We start from the raw sequence: 15,775 nt of genomic DNA, 5'->3' as shown, positions 1-15,775 counted from the left end.
CATCGGGCCTGGATTTTGTCACGGGTCTCCCGCCGTCCCAGGGAAACACCGTCATCCTCACGATAGTGGGACCGATTCTCCAAGGCGGCCCACTTCGTGGCCCTCCCGAAGGCTCCCAACGGCCCAGGAGACAGCGGCCTCCTGGTCCACCACGTCGTCCGGCTGCATGGGATACCATCAGACATCGTCTCCGATCGCGGTCCCCAGTTCTCCTTGCAAGTCTGGAGGAGCTTCTGCCAGGAACTGGGGGCCACGGTCAGTCTCTCGTCCGGGTATCACCCCCAAACCAACGGGCAAGCAGAACGGGCCAACCAAGAGATGGAGCAGACCCTACGTTTGTGTGACAGCCGGTGCACCCGGCGGCCTGGAGTAATCATCTGGCCTGGATCGAGTACGCCCACAACAGTCAAGTGTCATCAGCCACCGGCCTCTCCCCTTTTGAGGTGTTTTGGGGTATCAGCCCCCATTGTTTTCGGTGGTTGAGGGAGAGGTCGGGTGCCCCTCGGTCCAGGGCCCACCTGCGGAAGTGCCGTCGGGTGTGGCGTGCCGCCCGTTCTGCTTTGTTTGAAGGCCCGGATGAGGGCGAAGACCCATGCAGACCAGCGGCGGACCCCGGCCCCAACGTATCGCCCCGGCAGGAGGTGTGGTTGTCACCAAGGACATCCCACTACAAGTGGCCTCCCCGAAACTGAAGGACCGCTACATAGGACCATACAAGATCCTCAAGGTCATCAACCCCGCCGCAGTGAGGCTTCAGCTTCCGGCCTCACTGCGGATCCATCCCGTGTTCCACGTGTCTAGACTCAAACCACATCACACCTCGCCCCTCTGTACTCCCGGTCCGGCGCCACCCCCTGCCCGGATCATCAATGGCGAGCCGGCTTGGACTGTGCGCCGGCTTCTGGACGTCCGACGGATGGGCCGGGGCTTTCAATATCTGGTGGACTGGGAGGGGTACGGCCCCGAAGAACGCTCCTGGGTGAAGAAGAGCTTCATCCTGGACCCGGCCCTCCTGGCCGACTTCTACCGCCGCCACCCGGACAAGCCCGGTCGGGCGCCAGGAGGCGCCCGTTGAGGGGGGGGTCCTGTTGTGTGGGCCGCTGAAGAGGAGGTACTGCTGGCCCACCACCACCAGAGGGCGCCCTGCCTGGAGTGCGGGCTCCAGGCACCAGAGGGCGCTGCCGCCTCACAGGAGCAGCCAAGGTGACAGCTGTCACCTATCAACCGAGACAGCTGACATCCATCAGCAGAGGGGTATATCAGCTGGACGGCATCTCCACCTCATTGCCGAGATATCGCTCTACACAAGGAGGTAACGTATCCAGCCCAACGAATTGTCTTCTGACTATTGAATACTTTTGCCTTTGCACAGAAGAGAGAAGAACAGCAGGAGACTGTATTTTGGGATAAGTACCTCGCATTCCTGCACTACAGTGTTGTTGTTGATTAGAGGTGGAGGTGGTGTTTCACCCTACGTGTTGCTGGGTGCAGCCGCACCCACATCTGACTGTTTCTGTTCCTCGCCAGCAGTACCGGATCCGACGAGCGGATGGCAGTGGCCGGCAGTGGATGGCATTACCCTGACCTCTAGTAATACTGTGAGAAATCTTGGAGTCATTTTTGATCAGGATATGTCATTTCAAAGCGCATATTAAACAAATATGTAGGACTGCTTTTTGCATTTACGCAATATCTCTAAAATCAGAAAGGTCTTGTCTCAGAGTGATGCTGAAAAACTAATTCATGCATTTATTTCCTCTAGGCTGGACTATTGTAATTCATATTATCAGGTTGTCCTAAAAGTTCCCTAAAAAGCCTTCAGTTAATTCAAAAATGCTGCAGCTAGAGTACTGACGGGGACTAGAAGGAGAGAGCATATCTCACCCATATTGGCCTTCTCTTCAGTGGCTTCCTGTTAATTCTAGAATAGAATTTAAAATTCTTCTTCTTACTTATAAGGTTTGAATAATCAGGTCCCATCTTATCTTAGGGACCCTCGTAGTACCATATCACCCCAATAGAGCGCTTCGCTCTCAGACTGCAGGCTTACTTGTAGTTCCTAGGGTTTGTAAGAGTAGAATGGGAGGCAGAGCCTTCAGCTTTCAGGCTCCTCTCCTGTGGGAACCAGCTCCCAATTCAGATCAGGGAGACAGACACCCCTCTCTACTTTTAAGATTAGGCTTAAAACTTTCCTTTTTGCTAAAGCTTATAGTTAGGGCTGGATCAGGTGACCCTGAACCATCCCTTAGTTATGCTGCTATAGACGTAGACTGCTGGGGGTTCCATGATGCACTGTTTCTTTCTCTTTTTGCTCTGTATGCACCACTCTGCATTTAATCATTAGTGATCGATCTCTGCTCCCCTCCACAGCATGTCTTTTTCCTGGTTCTCTCCCTCAGCCCCAACCAGTCCCAGCAGAAGACTGCCCCTCCCTGAGCCTGGTTCTGCTGGAGGTTTCTTCCTGTTAAAGGGAGTTTTTCCTTCCCACTGTAGCCACGTGCTTGCTCACAGGGGGGTCGTTTTGACCGTTGGGGTTTTACATAATTATTGTATGGCCTTGCCTTCCTGTTGTGAAAGTGTAAGTACACGGACCCACAACAGGGGGCGCAAATGAACGGACAATGGAATAGGTCAAATAACACACTTTACTGTTGTGAATATGCACAACAAGTACAACAGATTACAGTAATGGACAAAGTCAAATTCACACAGGTGTCGTGTGGGCAGGCTCGAAGATAGGAGACGCCTCTCCAAAGTAGAACCGGAACCACACGGTTTCCTCCGCCACCAGACCCCGGGAATACTGGAGCCGCCAAGCCCCGAATTCCCAGGTGGCCACTGCCTCCGCGTGTCGGACCTGGTACTGCTGGCGAGGAATAAAGAACAATTAAAGGAGGGCGCGTTCGCACCCAGGAATCCGAATGGCAGGTAAGCTGCCTCCACCTCTCGTTGGAAAGTTCTGCAATCACTCACAAAAATCACAAAAGTTACTGTCAAGCAGTCAGCTGAGATTATTACCTTCTCGGTAGAAACGATATCTCGGCAAAGAGGTGGTGACGTCGTCCTGCTGATATACTCCTGCCGATCAGATGATTGGTAACAGCTGTTGCAGGTGATGCGTGACAGCTGTCACCCTGGCTGCTCCTGTGAGGCGGCTGCACCCTCTGGTGCCTGGAGCCCGCACTCCAGACAGGGCGCCCTCTGGTGGTGGGCCAGCAGTACCTCCTCTTCTGGCGGCCCACACAACACTTACAATATAAAGCCCCTTGGGGCAACTGTTTGTTGTGATTTGGCGCTATATAAAAAAAATTGATTGATTAAATTGATTGATTTGGGGACTTGTCTCTGTCTTTTGGGATGAGTGCCTCTGGTTTATCTTTTGAGCAGCAGAAAGAATTGCTTTTGTTAAAATTGAAAGCTGAGCAAGAACCTGAAAGACGGCGTCAGGATTTGGAAATGGCTAAAATTGAGGTGGAGAGGCGGAAACTTCAGCTTATTGTTGAGGGTAAGCTGGATGGTCTGAAGCGCCCTCTGGATGTGCATTCGGGAGCTACGTCAGATGATTTGGGTGATTTGAGGTTGGTTCCAAGATTTAATGAAAAAGACCCAGAAACATTTTTTTCTTTGTTTGAACATTTAGCTCAGACTCGCAGTTGGTCAGATTCTACACGTATGTTGTTGTTACAGTGTGTTCGGACTGGTAAAGCTCAACAGGCTTTTTCTGCTTTGAATACTGCTGATTGTGTGGAGTATAGTACTGTTAAATCTGCTGTGCTTAAAGCCTGTGAGTTAGTGCCTGAGGCATATAGACAGCGTTTTCGGGGGTGGAAATGTGGTGAAAAGTCTCATTTGGAATTTATGCAGGATCTGTGTGCTTAGTTTGACAGTTGGTGCTCCTCGGCTAATGTTACCACTTTTGAAGGCCTCTGTGATTTAATTTTGTTAGAACAGTTTAAAATTCTGTTTCTGAGCGTATTGCAACTTACATTGTTGAGCGTGGAGTTAAGTCTATGGCAGAGGCGGAGGCGCTTGCTGATGATTATTATCTGACCATTCATCTGGGAGTAGGTTGGGTTTCTCTGGTCCACGTGAAGTTTTTTCGAAAAGGTCTGATTTTGAGTCTAGAAATGGAAGGTTTTCAGGGGACTCTGAAAAAGTTTGTAATTACTGGCACAAGCGCGGACACTGGAAAAGTGACTGTTATTCACTGAAGTCTCGTCTTAAACATGGTACTGGTAGTGCTAAGCCTGTCGTACACTGCATCTGTTGTGAAGGGGCAGGGAGTGGCAAAGTTAATGTTAAGCCTGAGTTGGAGTCATATTTGCCATTTATTACTGATGGTTTTGTGTCCCTGGTGGACAGTGAAGAGCAGGTGCACATAAAATTTTGCGCGACACTGGTGCTTTTGACTCTTATTGTAGCTTCTGCTTTGCCATTCTCAAATAAAAATTCTGTTGGCTCAGACATTCCTGTTATGGGGATAAGTATGAATGTTTTGAGTCTGCCACAGCATAACATGATGCTACATTGTGATCTTTTCCAGGGTGAGGTGGCTGTTGGGGTACTTCCAGCCTTACCTGTGGACAGTGTGGACATGATCTTGGGCAATGACATTGTAGGTAGCCGGGTGTGGGCGGATGTCCCTCCACCTGTGAGGGTGGCTGATGTTCCTGTACTGCGTAGTAAGCCTGATGAGAATGAAGTGCAGTTTCCAGACGTGTTTGGTGCTTGTGTGGTGACCCGTTCAAAGAAGCAGAGAGATAAGTGTTCTGAGGATGACTCTAAAAATGATTTGACTGTGCCTGTGGCTCCCTGGTCTATTTCTTGCAGTGATTTTGGTAAAGGAGCAAAGGAAGACAGCACTTTGGCAGCTTGTGGGAGGAGGTTTGTTCTGCAGTTGAGGTTAGGAACAAGTCTCATTGCTACTTTATGCACAATGGTGTGTTGATGAGAAAGTGGACACCTCAGTTAGATGAGTTTATTGGTGATCCTGTGTATCAAGTGGTTGTTCCTCTTAAACTTCGGAATGTGGTTTTACAGATCTATCATGATCAGTGTGGACATTTGGGGGTCAGGAAAACTTATGACCGTGTTATGAGGTATTTCTTTTGGCCTTGTTTAAAAAGAGATGTGTCCACGTACATAAAATCATGTCACACGTCAGCTGACTTGTAAGACCAACCAGTCTTTGAAACCAGCTCCGCTGTGTCCAACTCCAGCTATAGGATAACCATTTGAACACTTGTTAATAGATTGTGTAGGCCCACTGCCACCGTCTAAGTCCGGTGCCTGTTACTTGTTGACTGTGATGTGTCTGAGCACTCGGTATCCAGCTACATATCCTCTCCGTAGCATTACTGAAAAATATGTAGTCCGTGCGTTGTCTTAGTTTTTCTCTATTTTTGGTGTCCCATGTGTGTTACAGTCTGACAAGGGATCGAACGTTTGTTCAAAATTGTTTGTACAGGTTCTTAAACAATTAAATGTGACACATAATCTTTCATCTGCTTGTCATGCACAGTCACGGTGCGCTTGAATGGTTCCATCAGACTTTAAAGGCTATGTTGCTTTCTTTTTGTGTCTAAATGCAGGGTGATTGGGAAGAGGCCTTACCATGGATGTTGCTGGCTGCTCCAGAGGTTGTCCAGGAAAGCACAGGGTTTAGCCCTAATGACCTGGTATTTGGCCATAAGGTCCGTGGTCCCCTGGTGTTGTGACAGGATGGTTGGAGAGATTCTGATCCTCCTAGTAATTTACTGGATTTTGTGAATGGTTTCAGATATAGACTGTATTTGGCTCAGGAAATTGCTAAGAAAAAGCTTGCGGGAGTGCAGTCTAAAATGAAAAAGCGCTATGACTCTAAGACGGAGCATAGAGAGTTTGTTCCTGGTGATCAAGTGCTGGTCTTGATGCCGTTGGTTACATCTCCTTTTCAGGCAAAGTATTGTGGTCCTTATTCTGTGCTAAAAATGTTGTCAGATTTGAACTATTTAATTTCTACACCTGACTGTAGGTCACGTACAAAACTATTCCATGTTAATCTTTTGAGGCCTTATGTTGCTTGTGAGCCTGTTGACTCTGTTTTGAAGCCTGTAGCTCATCCTGTCTGTGTGTCTGTTCCATCAACGCCTCCAGTTGTGTCAGAGCTGGATGGTGACGACCTTCCTGGGCAATAATGATGATGCCATTGTAACTGGTCGGTTGAGAAATACAGTCTCTGGAAAAGTTGGAAAGTTTTTGGACCATTTGGAGCATTACAAGGAGATCAGTTGGTGCAGTTAATTCACAGTTTTCCTTGTATTTTTGGTGATACTCCATCATGCACCACTTTGTTAAAGCACGACATTGATGTTGGAGATGCTAAGCCTATAAGGCAAAGTTTTTACTGAGTACATCCTGAAAAACATAATCATCTCGAGGCAGAAGTGGGGTATATGATTGAGAATAACATTGTGGTGCCTTCTGATTCTAGCTGGGCTTCTCCTTGCCTTCTGGTCCCTAAGTCGGATGGGAGACCACGTTTCTGTACTGACTTTCGTAAAGTAAATGCAGTCACAAAACCTGACTCCTTTCCTTTACCATGAACAGAGGACTGTGTGGACCAAGTGGGGGGGGGGGGGCTTTGTGACCAAGCTGGACTTGTTAAAGGGGTATTGGCAGGTCCCCCTGACAGAAAGGGTCAAGCAGATTTCTTCTTTTATAACCCCTAGTGGCCTATACTCATACAACGTCATTCCGTTTGGTTTAAGAAATGCACCGGCGTCATTCCAACGCCTTACGAATTTAGTTGTAAGGTGCTTCTAAGTCCTTCTAAGCCTTCTAAGTCCTTTAGGAAAGGACTTAGAAGGCTGTGCTGTGTACCTCGACGACCTGGTTGTTTTTGCAAATAGCTGGCAGGAGCATTTGGAGTGGCTTAGAGCAGTGTTTAACCGCTTGGCTCAGGCCAATCTAACTGTGAACCTGGCTAAATGTGAGTTTGCTAAAGGCACGGTGGTATACCTGGGTCGTGTGGTTGGCCAGGGCACTGTAAGGCCTGTGCGGGCTAAAGTCCAGGCCATTGACCAGTTTCCTTCACCCACTACAAAAAGGAGCTAATGTGGTTTTTGGGGATGGTGGGCTATTACAGGTGTTTCTGTAAAATGTTTTCTACTGTGGTAGCGCCCCTGACCGATCTTTTAAAAGGAAATGTAAAATTTGTGTGGTCTAATCCTTGCCAGAAAGCATTTGCGCGTGTAAAGGCATTCATTTCAATTGCACCTGTTTTGGCTGCTCCTAGGTGGGACAGGGCATTTCAGTTGGTGGTCAATACAAGTTTGGATGGTGCATGGATGTCCTGACAACACCTCGCTGTGTTTCCCTTATCTTTTGTCCAGGTGTTCTGCTCTATTGTGCCTGTGCTGCGCCTGCTGTCTTCTGGTCCTGTTCCGCTTTCCACGTTGCTGTTATTGTGCCTGCTTGCCATGAGATCCTTTGTCTAACCTTCTAGTGTTTTGGTGCCTGGATACATCTGTGGTCCACACGTCTATGACAATGCTGTGACTTGGTCCACACATTGTCCACCTTTTATAGGTACATTAGATCGGCACACTGTGTTCAAATATTCTGTTGCTTGACTCCTTTAGGGAGTTTAATTTTTTTGTATGGGGTTTTTAAAGGTCCCTCATGGGTCCCCTTTTTGTGGGGGGGGCCCTGGGCCTTGTGGACTGGGTATTTGGTTGTGTTTGTTTCTGCCCTCTTCTTTGTCTGTAAGGTGCTCATTTCCGGAGGAGGCACTATAAAACTCCGCCTGTTCTTCCGCTTATTCCTCCCTCTCTGCTGCTTCGGGTCCTGACGTGCTGCTGCCGGGTCCCGGGTCCTTCGTCAGGCAATTCTGAGTTTGTTTTTTAATTTCACATACCATACATTTCTGCACACATACACACATAATACATCCAAACACTTGCCTTCACCACTGACGCTGACACTCACACCTCATTTTTGTTTCTGTTAAATAAATTCTTATTTTATGCACGCTACTCTGGCATGGTCTCCATTTTTGTTATGGCTTTGAGCCGGTCATAACAATTTCATGCAGCATATCGTGCTACAGCACAATGTGTCTGATCTGCATATGACATGCCGTGCGAATGCTGCGAACACGATCAGATGGTAGTGCGACCTCATCTTGAATAATCAGGTCCCATCTTATCTTAGGGACCTCGTAGTACCATATCACCCCAATAGAGTGATTCGCTCTCAGACTGCAGGCTTACTTGTAGTTCCTAGGGTTTGTAAGAGTAGAATGGGAGGCAGAGCCTTCAGCTTTCAGGCTCCTCTCCTGTGAAACCAGCTCCCAATTCAGATCAGGGAGACAGACACCCTCTCTACTTTTAAGATTAGGCTTAAAACTTTCCTTTTTGCTAAAGCTTATAGTTAGGGCTGGATCAGGTGACCCTGAACCATCCCTTAGTTATGCTGCTATAGACGTAGACTGCTGGGGGGTTCCCATGATGCACTGTTTCTTTCTCTTTTTGCTCTGTATGCACCACTCTGCATTTAATCATTAGTGATTGATCTCTGCTCCCCTCCACAGCATGTCTTTTTCCTGGTTCTCTCCCTCAGCCCCAACCAGTCCCAGCAGAAGACTGCCCCTCCCTGAGCCTGGTTCTGCTGGAGGTTTCTTCCTGTTAAAAGGGAGTTTTTCCTTCCCACTGTAGCCAAGTGCTTGCTCACAGGGGGTCGTTTTGACCGTTGGGGTTTTACATAATTATTGTATGGCCTTGCCTTACAATATAAAGCGCCTTGGGGCAACTGTTTGTTGTGATTTGGCGCTATATAAAAAAAAATTGATTGATTGATTGATTGATCTTGCATGCTGTTTGAATGCGTTTCCAGAACAAGCGGCACACAAATATAGAGTGCATGTGCCATGCCCGAACTGAAGTAACAAGTGCTGTACGAGGCTTTCGAGTGCGGCTCCAATATTCCACGAGTGCCATTCGACTCCGGCTTTGTGTGCCATTCTGCCTCAGTCATGTTATGTGTGACGGGGTTTTAAGAGTGGTATGTTTTGAAATTAAACTGTGTGACATGGTTCACATTTATTTTACCAGATAGACGGAGAGCAAAATGTTCCTTACAAAAAAAGGTACTCTTATGTCAGACATGGAGGATTCAGAACTCCTGTAGACCCTGCACATTTTTAACTTTTAGGTGTTTCTTTGTTCAAAGATGATTGTGATGCACACAAAGTGTGGCATGCTCACAGAAACAACCTGGAAGCACTGACACTGTTCTAACTGGTGTGGCATCATCAGGGGACAGGTAATACAAGGGATGCTACATTCCCAGCCACCAACATCTGTATGCTGCCAAAATGGCCACTTCCCAGTGGAAAACTCCCATCTCCCAACATGCATCACCCTGCTGACGACAGGTGCAAGTGTTTGAGTTACCTGATTGCAGCAGAGCTGGGGAGAAATGATAACAGGGACACTCAAGAGCCAAGGGAGGCTGGATGGAACGGGCACCTAGGCTGGAGCGGCAGCAAGTAACATACCCTTTACTTAGATTGAACAGATGAGAAGCATACCCTTGAAGGTGATATTTTTATTTGGAACATTGACTCTGAGGAACCTGGGCTTTCTTCCCAGATAAACTGATTTTTGCACATTATTTGAACAAGAACTAAAGCACAACAACTTACGTTTAACATTGCATGGAAGATAAGTAAAATCTGTTTGTTTGTTTTTTGTGAAACTAATATTCTGACTGATTTCTTCCAATGCTCTACACCCTCTGAACCAGTTTTGGCACCTCTCATGACATTGCATAAGATATTCAAAAATACAAGTGCATGATGTCCAATGGTGCAATCAAGAACTGAACTTGTTCCAATTCTCAGGTTTTGGTGGCCAGTTTCTTAAATCTCCATTCATGCTGGAAATCTTCTGTTTCATGTGCAGCTGGAAATTCCGTCATCGACCAACTGCTGTTTTCCCATTACACCACCGGCTGAGAGCTTCACACTCCAACACCCCACACCAACCTCCCACATGCTAATAAGGGAGCTGTTATAGAGCATAACTGACTTCATCAATTAACAGACAACCCACATCTGCAGATTAGTGTGTGTGTGTGTGTGTGTGTGTGTGTGTGTGTGTCAGATTGGGTCAAATGACTATTTTTTTTATCTCCTTGTCTGTATATCACTTAAGGACCTTGCAAAAACTGTAAAGGAGTCTGTGTTTAAACAACACAAACTCCTCCTCAAACAGAAATACCATCAGACACTGTGGAAAAAAACAACATGGTTTTCTATGTTCACCAGTTTGCGGTACAAGTACATAAATTCACAAAATGTTAATCAATGAACCATTGTTGCTAAATTTAATAATAAGACTATAAAGGTAGAGTTTTTGTCTGTCCTGAATGGAGACAGATTTTGGACCCTCACAAAATACTGGACAGGTTTATTGGTCAGGGAAGACACACTAATGGACAGCAACAGTGTGCTAGTGGTCAAACCATTCATTCATGGAGAACTGTACAGTCACACAGCTGAACTGTTACTGCATGTTCAAGTGACCCGAAACTGGTATTGGTCCTGCTTGCTTACTGGATTCTCACAGTTATTTCAGACAATAGGTTTTTGAACCTTTGTAATCTGCATTTAAGGTGCATCATTCCACTGAAACAACTCAACAAAGTGGGGAACGATCTGCTGTTGACTCTGCCAGATATAACAGTACACCCTTAAACAGTCTTGAAAATATGTTTGGCTTTTCTGAACAAGGATTTATGGTTCATTTCAATTCAATATATTCATATGTGTTATGTGCAGACGCGAGTTGAGGAGCGCGACCAGCGTCTGACTGAACCCAGCGCTAAATAACCAGAAAGCGGTTCCATAAACAAAACAATTTTATTTTTCTCCCGTGCAATAATTGGTGTACAACATAAATGTGCGTTTGTCTGGCGGAGTGAAGGACGGCGCGCTCTCCAGCGCTGAAATGGATCAAAGCTCGGCGTTTCTGGACCCAGACTCAGGTGGATACGACAAACTGACTCTGTGAAGGATGGAAAAGGTGAGGTAAGTCAACAGCTACAACAAATATCCTTCAAAGGCACGCACTATCAGCAACACATTCAGGTCTGAATTAAGCTTTATGTAAATGAGCAGCTTCTCACAACAGGTGGAGGATCATCAGTCCGTACGCCACGGCAGTGAGAAGTAAGCTGCACAATTCTCATCAATGTTCAAATATACTGCGTAACAAAATACCAAATTACTGTTAACACTTATTCAGACAATCAATCACCTCTGATGTGTGCTGACAGCATGTGTCCCTCACCCGTCCTCCTTCACAGGCACGATGTGTCAAACCCAGGCACGGTCCTCAGCGTCTCACAAACGAACATCACAAGGTCGAGTTCCCGGCAATTCTGCTCGAATTACTCATGGCTTAAATGCAGAACGCCATCTCATTATCTGCTTCAGCTGAAAGTCCTCAAGTCTGCACGTGAGCATCATCCACAGGTGCTGCAAATCATGCTGATGAGGGTGAAGGACTCTTCTGCCAGCACCTTCTCCACAGACAAAAAAACAGTTTGCATACCACCTGGAGAGCAAAGAAAAGAAAAGAACACCAAAATGTCCAGCCAAACCCCCCAACACACAACAATATGGTTCCAAATCAAAAGATAAGTCACACCCCAGAGGCCTTAAGACTTCACCCACACCACAAAAAGCATATCTCCTGCTTTTACTTTCTTCCGATTGTAGGATGAAACCTCAAGCAGGCCAGTCTCAGTTGGGTGATCATCTGCTACACATTTACTAATAAATCAAAATCACAAGCAGTGACAGAAATGTTGCAGCTAAACAGACACACAGAGTCCACAATGACAGATGGTTAAAATAACGAAGATGAGCCAACACACACAAACACACACACACACACAGATGGCATGTCTATCCAAAGGTTCCATTCCAGGCAAAGCACATCTCAATGCAGAAGAGTTACAACCAGATCTGATGCAGGATGAGTCATTCCCACACCTCTTGTTAACTGATCTTTCTGAGCCAAATAGTGCAGCAGATAAGAGAATATTTAAAGAAGAATCCTTCAAATGGTGATGCAAGCACCAAATTTGGCAATGCATCACCATTTGAACAGTTTAAACAGGGGTCAAAGGCTAAAGTTGCTTCAATTTATTGTAAACAGTGGTGCAACGTATTAGTTGAGCTAATAGGATTAATGAATGGAATAGTTTTGACTGTGTGGAGTCTGTGTGGAGGTTAAACAGTATTGAGGTCCATTTGATTCTATGACATGTGACATATGTTACCCCATAACATGATGACTAAGCATAACTAAGCAAACCTGGAAGTCTGCCTGACTTGTGTGAAAAACCAGGTCCCAGTTTCATAAAGCAGTGTCATATTTTAGTCTACTCAACTTATTTGACTAAGGTTGGTCGCCCAACATTATCCATCTAATCACCATTTCACACTGACGGCTAAACTTGTAGATTAGCCATTTAACATTAGTCAACGATTTTCACAGGCATAGCGTCTTCGTGAGTGCCGTTGCCATGAAACACCTCAAATGCAGAGAGTTTTGTTTACTTCCAGGTTGGTGATTGTCATGAACTATCCAGCCTTTATGGACACATATGAACTGCAGCACTTCCATCAAGCCTTTTTGTGAACACAACACTACTCAGCATAACAGTGACACCCGGTGGCTAATGTGAGAACTGTCAGAAAAACATCACATGACAGTTGTCTGCTACAACCATGGCCAAAACCGGCACAAGTTCCTCTTTTTGGAGGAATACGAGTGAAGTAGAGGTGCTCTTGAGTGTTCCATGAAGTGATTAAGCGCCTTGGGGCAACTGTTTGTTGTGATTTGGTGCTATATAAAAAAAAATTGATTGATTGATTGATTGATGGGACATGATAACTGCCATTTTTTGAGGTAAGACAACTGAAGATTTGTTGACTAAAATAAAATTAGCCTCCTCAGTACCAGGCCAGGGGTAGAGAAATCCACTGGTCCAAGGACACGGACTTGTAAGTTTGACCTATATCTAGTTGATATTTTCCCCTGCTACACTGATGTCTAGTTAAAAATCTTATCGGTCTAGTGATTAAAAGTGTTCAACAAGACCAGCGATTTTTTTTTCAAACTTGCTCCTTAAATAACTAACTGAGCCACTGTTCGCTGTGCCACTCAGTCACATAACTGATGACATGAATGAAGCTACTTTTACTATGAGTTACTACAACCTCAATTCCAATGAAGCTGGAAAATGAATTATGTAAAATGTAAATAAAACAGAATACAATGATTTGCAAATCCTCTTCAACCTATATTCAATTGAATGCACCACAAAAACAAGATATTTAATGGTCAAACTGATAGACTTTTTTGTTTTGTGCAAATATTTGCTCATTTTGAAATGGATGCCTGCAACACGTTTCAAAAAGCTGGGACTGTGACAACAAAAGACTGGGAAAATTGATGAATGCTCAAAGAACACCTGTTTGGAACATTCCACATGTGAACGGGTAAATTGGAAACACGTGAGTGTCATGATTGGATATAAAAGGAGCATCCCCAAAAGGCTCAGCCGTTCACAAGCAAAGATGGGGTGAAGATCACCACTTTGTGAACAACTGCGTGAAAAAATAGTCCAACAGTTTAAGAACAATGTTTCTCAATGTTCAATTGCAAGGAATTTAGGGATTCCATCATCTACAGTCCATAATATAATCAGAAGATTCAGAGAACCTGGAGAACTTTCTACACGTAAGCGGTAAGGCCGAAAACCAACACTGAATGCCTGTGACCATCGATCCCTCAGTTGGCACTGCATTAAAAACCTGCATCATTGTGTAAAGGTTCTTACCATGTGGGCTCAGGAACACTTCAGAAAACCATTGTCAGTGAACACAGTTCGTCGCTACAAGTGCAAGTTAAAACTCTTGTTGGGAAAGTGTAGGAACACGGACCCACAACAGGGGGCGAGAATGAACGGACAATGGAGGAATCAAATAACACTGTCTTTACTGTTGTGAAAAAGGCACAACAAATACAACTGATAACAATAGAGAGATTAAGTCTAATTCAAAGGTGTCGTGTGGGCAGGCTCGACGATAGGAGACGTCCGTCCAAGTCGAACCGGAACCAACCCGATCTCCTCCACCACCGGACCCCGGGGATACTGGAGCCGCCAAGTCCCGAATTCCCAGGTGGCCGCTGCCTCCGCTCGCCGGATCCGGTACTGCTGGCAGGAAACAGAAACAGTCAGGTGTGGGTGCGGCTGCACCCAGCAACACGGAGGGTGGAGAGTCCACCTCCACCTCTCGTCAACAAAGCAACACTGAAGTGCAGGAATATGTGTACTTATCAAAAGGTCCAATACGGTCTCCTGCTGTTCCACTCACTATCTGCGCAAAAGCAACAACGTATTATGTTCAAAAAGACAACACAAGTGGCTGAGTACGTTACCTCTTTGGTATGGCGATATCTCTGCAAATGAGGTGGAGATGCCGTCCTGCTGATATACCTCCGTCTTGATTGGGATCAGCTGTCTCCCGTGATGGATGACAGCTGTCGTCCTGGCTGCTCCTGTGAGGCGGCAGCGCCCTCTGGTGCCTGGAGCCCGCACTCCAGGCAGGGCGCCCTCTGGTGGTGGTGGGCCAGCAGTACCTCCTCTTCAGTGGCCCACACAACAGGACCCCCCCCTCAACGGGCGCCTCCCGGCGCACGACCGGGCTTGTCAGGGTGGCGACGGTAGAAGTCAACCAGGAGGGCCGGGTCCAGGATGAAGCCCTTCTTCACCCAGGAGCATTCTTCGGGGCCGTACCCTTCCCAGTCCACCAGATACTGAAAGCCCCGGCCCATTCGTCGAACGTCGAGGAGCCGGCGTACGGTCCAGGCCGGCTCTCCGTCGATGATCCGAGCAGGAGGCGGCGCCGGACCCGGAGTGCAGAGGGGTGAGGTGTGATGGGGTTTAATCCTGGAGACGTGAAATACCGGGTGAATCCGCAGTGAGGCCGGAAGCTGGAGCCTCACTGCGGCGGGATTGATGACCTTGAGGATTTTGTAGGGGCCGATGTATCGTTCTTGCAGTTTCGGGGAGTCCACTTAAAGGGGAATGTCCTTGGTGGACAACCATACCTCCTGCCCAGGACAATACGTGGGAGCCGGGGCCCGCCGCCGGTCTGCATGGTTCTTCGCCCTCGTCCGGGCCTTTAACAAAGCAGAACGGGCGGCACGCCACACCCGACGGCACTTCCGTAGGTGGGCCTGGACCGAGGGCACACCGACCTCCCCCTCAACCACCGGAAACAATGGGGGTTGATACCCCAAGCACACCTCAGAGGGGGAGAGGCCGGTGGCGGACGACACTTGACTGTTGTGGGCGTACTCGATCCAGGCCAGGTGGGTACTCCAGGCCGTCGGGTGCGTGGCTGTCACACAGCGTAGGGTTTGCTCCATCTCCTGGTTGGCCCGTTCTGCTTGTCCGTTGGTCTGGGGGTGGTACCCGGACGAGAGACTGACCGTGGCCCCCAGTTCCCGGCAAAAGCTCCTCCAAACATGCGAGGAGAACTGGGGACCGCGATCGGAGACGATGTCTGATGGTATCCCATGCAGACGGATGACGTGGTGGACTAGGAGGTCCGCTGTCTCCTGGGCCGTTGGGAGCTTCGGGAGGGCCACGAAGTGGGCCGCCTTGGAGAATCGGTCCACTATCGTGAGGATGACGGTGTTCCCCTGGGACG

This window comes from Thalassophryne amazonica, chromosome 18 (genome assembly GCF_902500255.1).
Source record: "Thalassophryne amazonica chromosome 18, fThaAma1.1, whole genome shotgun sequence".
NCBI lineage: Eukaryota > Metazoa > Chordata > Actinopteri > Batrachoidiformes > Batrachoididae > Thalassophryne > Thalassophryne amazonica.
The sequence above is the reverse complement of the archived record's forward strand: the minus strand, read 5'-3'. Positions refer to the sequence as shown.